We start from the raw sequence: 6,668 nt of genomic DNA, 5'->3' as shown, positions 1-6,668 counted from the left end.
TTGACCACCATTATGCAATTTATAATTTGTGTGGAAAGAGGAGAGGATTCAAGCGCCTCATGGTTTGTGAGGCTCTTCAGGGAAAGTGTGTGTAAGGGTGAACAAGGAAAGACCTGCAGAGGTTTCTATAAAAAGCACACTGATCAATCCATTTGCTCTTCATAGCACCACACCCTCTGGATTGCTGTTCCTTCTCTCAGAACATCCACCACCTTGGTTGCAGCAAGGCAGAGGGACAAAAAGAGACAGTTTGGATTGTGTTGCATCACAGTCTTTGGTTGTGTACACACTGTCAGCTTAGAAAACAGGTGAGGTTGTGTTAGCACTATACCTTTAAAGTACACTCCAAGCACATTTCCCCCTCAAAGCATTCTGGGCACTGTAGTTTGTTAAGGGTTGCCAGCAATTGTAACTCTGTGAGGAGTAAACTACGGCACCCAGAATTCTTGCAGGGAAAGAATGTGCCTTAAATGTATAGTGTGTACACAGCCTAGTTCATTATTTTCTTCCATTCAGATTGAAGCTGGTTGTGTGTGTGTGTGTGTGTGTGTGTGTGTGAACAGCAAAATACAGCATTTCCTAAGAAATGACAGGATACAATACAGTGGTACCTCGGGTTACATACGCTTCAGGTTACAGACTCCACTAACCCAGAAATAGTACCTCAGGTTAAGAACTTTGCTTCAGGATGAGAACAGAAATCGGGCTCCGGCGGCGCGGCGGCAGCAGCAGGCCCCATTAGCTAAAGTGGTGCTTCAGGTTAAGAACAGTTTCAGGTTAAGAACGGACCTCCGGAACGAATTAAGTACTTAACCTGAGGTACCACTGTATAGATACGGATTGTGGCTAACACAGAATGTGTACACTTGCTTCCTAAATCAGCAGTGCAAGGGCACTGAATTCAAAGAAAACAGGTGTGTAGAGAGATAATATCCAGCCAGTTGTCACTGTAGCAACAAAACCAGGTAGGAGTGTTGGTTTGGAAGGTTCTCTGGCTGGAGAAGAAGCATCCAAGGCTTACAGTTCTGTGACGGATTACAGGGAGAAACATTCAGATGCCTCTATTCCCTCCTTCGGCATACAGCTGATTTGCCCCAGGTAAAAAAATAAATCCTACCAATGTGTTTGAAACAACGCCGCCGAGCCCAAACGACAAAAATAATGGGAATAAAGCCCAATAAAACCTTTATCTATAGGCAGGATGAGGCTGTGGTCATATGAGGTAAGCCTTCAGGGCAGAGAACTTTATAGGAAAGGTTTCTAAAATACACACATCAAAGACGGACGGACAATGGTTGTTTGGTTTATCTCAGCAGGGAGTCTTTTATACAAGGAGGAGGAGGAGAAAAGCCCAAGACAATAATAATGCCTTCACAACTTGGGAAGGTAGGCCCACCCTGGCCATTCAGCGCTGCCTCCATCTTGTGGCTCAGCGGCGCCAGAGGAAGAACACAGAAGTCGCTGGCCTTTAAAAGATGCAACAGCAGCCTTCTTTTTCCTGGAACACACTCTTCCTCGGCGCGTCGCTTGTTATTGGTCTCCCAGCCCCCACCATCTTTGCTGACTCAGAGCTTGCTGGAGATTATTCAGACTGGAAGTCGCATGATTTTTCTCCCGGCTCCGTCATTAAACGTTAATCACTGGAAAGGGGAATTAACTCTTTTGTTCGCCCTTCGGGATGCGTAGGAAGCAAGCGGCCCGACAGTCTGGCCCTCAAACAGGGTTGCTGTTGCGGCAGCCGATAAAACTATCAAGATAGGTCACGGCGTGACAGCATGGGTTGTGCTGCAGTCGTGAGACGGCCCAGAAAAATTAGAATGCTACGGAGCCAGGGGCCCATTTTATACCTTCCAGCATTTCTCCAATGAAAATAGGGACATCCTATTCCACATTAGGAAACTTCTCCCGCATTGTGTCTCCTACATTCACGGACATCATATAAACATCTACATGGTCACACTGAACCAATTGCAGCCTCTCCACCTAACCTACCTCACAGGATCGTTGTAAAGAAAAAAATGTGCAAGGGAAGAGATTGTGTACAACAGCTTCCACAGACAAATGGAATGAAATAGAATTTTAGCTGTAAGCTGCTTTGAGTCCCTGTCAGGGGAAAAGGTCGAAAAATAATAATAATAGAAACTGTGAGAAAGATCAGGAACATACTAGAGAGTAAATCCTATTGAACTCAGTGGGGCTTAATTCTGAATAAAACTGTTTAGGACTGCAGTGTCTTTACCCGGGAGTAAGCGCCATTGAATACAGTGTGACTTTCTTTTGAAAAGACAGTGTAAGGCTCCATTTACAATAAAGGAATCGACGCTCCATGCATTTCTTTAAAAATTGCTGGCTGCTGATGCATTGCAATTAAATAATTTAAAGTGGATTGGTGACATTTTCCTTCAAAATTATAGGAAGGGCTTTGTATGTCAGATTCACCATTTCCTTCATTTGGTGCAGGTATTTTACTTTCAGTAGAAACAGGACTCTGTTTTTGCACCTACACATACCTACACACACCTAATTGTTCTCTGAGATGTTGAGGGGAGGAAAAAGGAAAACCCGGGACATTCCGGGATCAAATCAGAAACTGTGACAGCTTCTTTAATTTCAGGACTGTCCCTGGAAAATCAGGACACTTGGAGGGTATGCCATTTATACAACATGTTACCCTAACTGCTCTTGATGAACTCATTCCAGTCTCTTAACTAGAGGGCATTTAAAGACAGAGCCACAATTTCCTACACCTTTGGATATGGCCACCTCACCCTGTCTTCACTCTGGGATTGGGGATTAAGTAAATTACAGTGGTGGACATCTCTGCTATGCAAAGTAACATTCCCTAGCATGTTGCATGATTTATGATTCCACAGAGCCAAGTGCAGCCCATGTACTGTGGCTTGCCAGCTGCTTGAAAATCCCCTCCTTCCATTTTGCAATCCCAGACAGGTAGCAGGAACAGCAGTGCTATTTTTCTAGAAAAAGAGGTGCCGGAGCTTACCGTGAACTTCTTCCTTGTTCTCTTAGAACGGCAATGGCACCTACCTGAGATCCTGATCTTTTATCAGGATCAACTAAAATGTCACAACCATTGCAGTACAGTCAAACCTTGGAAGTCGAACTGAATCCGTTCCGGAAGTCCATTCAACTTCCAAAGCGTTTGACTTCCAAATCATGGCTTCCAACTGGCTGCAGGAGCTTCCAAAAGAACTTGTTGGACGTTCGGCTTCCAAAAGAACATTCGGAAACTGGAACAGTCACTTCCGGGTTTTGATCGTTCAGGAGCCAAAACGTCCGAGTTCCAGAGCATTCAACAACCAAGGTACGAATGTAGTCCTTTCAACAATCTATAGAGCAATGGAGGCAAATTCTGCCCTTGACATTGGGTGGGTGACCTCGACTAAGGAAGATTTGCTCCGCCTGTAGGAACACCTTTTTAGTCACACATCACCCCATCAAGGTCACGATGATGGGTATTTTGCTAGTTAATAATAACGGAGGAGAAAGTGGACAAAGTCTTTTTATTTGCAAACATGGGGGTACAAACTTGCTTTTAAGATGAGGTTTTCAGGGTGCTACATCCAACAAGGATGTTCTGCATTTGGGTAGCTACCTCACAGATGCTTGGTGAACTTGCATTAGCACAGATATGGCCTAATGGGAAATATGGTCTGCCTCATTATGATTGCCAGGCTGGTCATTCCAGTGCCCCCAATTCTGTCTGCTGTTGGTAGAGCATCCGTACGATTTATGATATACTTTATTTTACCATATTCTGCCAAAGCAAATTCCAATGTATGATCCACAGAAGCCCAGAAGGCAAATTCTGCAACCAGAATAAACAATGTCTGTCAAGCAGAAAGTGCAAATTTTGTTCCCATTCTGGTACTGGATTATTAATTATTTTTTATTAGGTAGGGCCTGGTCTGATAGAGCGAGCACTATGGGGCACAGGACAAGTGCTAATAATAATCATCATACAGATGGTGGTTAGAGGTCAAATACTGTGGAACTGAGCAGAATGCAGAAATCTCACTTTCTGCATACAGAAAGTTAGTTGTCACTTTCTCCTGAGAATACACACATCCAACAGGTGATATTTGGCTTACGTTTTTGTAAGCTTCACTGTAAGTGAAGCGGTTGCTACGCTTGACGTGTAGTAGATACAGGCCGTCATTATTATATTATAAATACATTAGTATATTTGAAGTGCCCCGTCGACTTTGATATGGTTGGCAGCAGTGCCCACAAGATAAAGAGGTGGAATGTCCTGATTACTTCACGGAAAAGCACACATTCATTATTGCCACGTTTTCTTCTGCTCTGGGTGTTAATAGGTTTTATCACACTTTCTGCTACTACCAGGAAGTCTCAGTCCTGCCAGGAAGCCCCAGCCCCTCGCCTCCCAGTAATCATGACTATAAACTTTCATTTAAAGTAAGATAAACATGCAACTGCAGGGACTTTGTCCCAAAGAACGAAGTCTGTGCTGTGCAGTCACCGCACTTCTTTCCCGAGCAGGCCCATATCTCATGCCAAGAATATGGCAGCCCAATTTGTGCCTTGCAAGTCATTTGGGGCCTGTGGAGAGTTTAAGTGCAACTTCACTATGCCTTCCTCCCGCCAAACAGCGCTGAGAGTATGGCTATGCAGCAGCGAAGCAAGGAAAGTAAATTAAATTGGGAGCAAAGATATACGACCCACAGCAAGGAAAACTGTGAGAAAAGCACAGGAGCCCTAGCAAATAATTTACAACTACAGACGTTGCAGACACCATCCAGAGGTGGACAGGACTCACTTTTATTCCAGTGGGGGAAGCCAAACCCCTTTGAATGCAAATCTTTGCCATTTTTAAGCCTTTATTGAGATTGGTGAACAGTCTGTTCTTTGCAACTTTTCTCTAGGTTTACTAATGTAACACTGCTTTGGAAAATGCGAGGAATTTAGAGTTAAGCTAGAAAGGACACGGATATCTCCCTGAATTAATTTTTTTTTTATAAAAAAAATACCTCCTTGGGAGCTGCAATAGGGAACAGAAGAAAGCAGGGGGAAGGACTGCTTAGACTTATTTCCTTCTGCTGTTTTTCTACTCAACTGTCCTTTCCAAACAACCTTTTCCCCGTAAGGAGAAAACAGGATTTTGCAGATGCAAAATCAGCTGAAAGAAGATTTTTTTTATAGTGGGGAAAACGATTGGAGTGAGAAGAATTAGGTATCTACTTTCCTCCTGTATTTCTGCTTCCAGTTGTAGCCTCTGATGCAGATGCTCATTACAAAAAAAACCCACAAAACATCAAGGGAAACAGACACAACGGCCATGTGCCCCCTCAAGCTCAGTCCTTAAGATTCAATCTGCAAAATGCACTGCAGGAGATACCATCCTTCTCTGCAGGACTCCACACACCTTTGTAAGATCAAGATGAAGGTATGATTGGGAGCCATGCTAACCCTGTGGACACTTAACATAGCTCTCGTTTTAAAATAAATTTTTGGAAGAGAATTTTCCAGTTGGCAAACAACCATCCACATACTTCCACAGGGAGCAGAAAGTCAGGAGCTTCCACTATCTCAGAGCCACTTTTTTTTTTTTAAAAAAAGACCCAATTATCTTTACAAGTCAAACTTCACAGGCTGCATGGAAGCTCTTGGAAAGGCTGGCTGCATAGGAATTTACTTGGAAAGGATATAGCTGAACAGTTTAAACGGTTCCGTATGCCCCTCAATAGAAAATAGCATCTTTCGGGCTCCAGGAACCATCCCATGTTCTCTGTGAAAGATCCACTCAGACCCTGGAATCAAGAATACAATGATATGCTGAGGAAACAGAACTGGAAGATAAAGACAACAGCACCAAGTATTTTGCCCCAAAGACCACCAACAGCCTATTATAACAACTACCACAGTTGCAAATGCCCACTTCTCAGCCATTTTAATTACGGTAGTTACTTCCTGAAATGGTCCTGAAAGGGTCTATTTGGGGAGCTGTAGATTGCTGCCATCTTTTTGTTGTTGTTGGAAAAAACAAATGCTCATTGTTATTATTTTCGTTCTAGAGAAAAATAAACCAATAAATGAGCAACAGAACAAAAATGGACTGATAAAGGCTCATTTCAGGATTGAATATTAAAGTGGCAGAGTTTGAGAGGCCTATTTTTTAAAAGAAAGGGGCAAGGAGGAAAATTAAGGGGAGAATTGTTCTGGGTACTCTCAATAGCCCTTTGCTCACAGTCATTAAATGGCACTATAATTGCATTTTAACTCAAAAAGATCACCATAGATCAGGTCTCAGAAAAAAATGGGAGGACAACATGGAAACTACTGCAATGCAACAGGCTGGCAGAAATGTCTGGATTACCTGTAAAATTGCATGTATGAATTACGTGCATTCTGTATGAAATAGCTACTATAGTAGCAATTTTCAACATTTACACCCCTGGCTTTATACAAGGTTCTGATGAACTTTATACTTCCCCTGAAGTGCAAGATTTGGACCTGGGTGCAGAAATTTAAACATTATGAGAACCTCAATGCCATTTTCAGAAACAGTATGTTTTGAGCCCTAAAAATGCAAAAGCTTAGAAGTGCAAAGGCCTGTTGAAACGAAAATTCAGAACTGAGCAGAATTTTCAGGAAGAGGTTTAAAGGCCAAAATCCAATCCTTCCCTCTC

The sequence above is a fragment of the Podarcis pityusensis genome, assembly GCF_964106645.2.
Source record: "Podarcis pityusensis genome assembly, chromosome: 13".
Classification (NCBI taxonomy): domain Eukaryota; kingdom Metazoa; phylum Chordata; class Lepidosauria; order Squamata; family Lacertidae; genus Podarcis; species Podarcis pityusensis.
Note: the sequence above shows the minus strand (reverse complement) of the source record.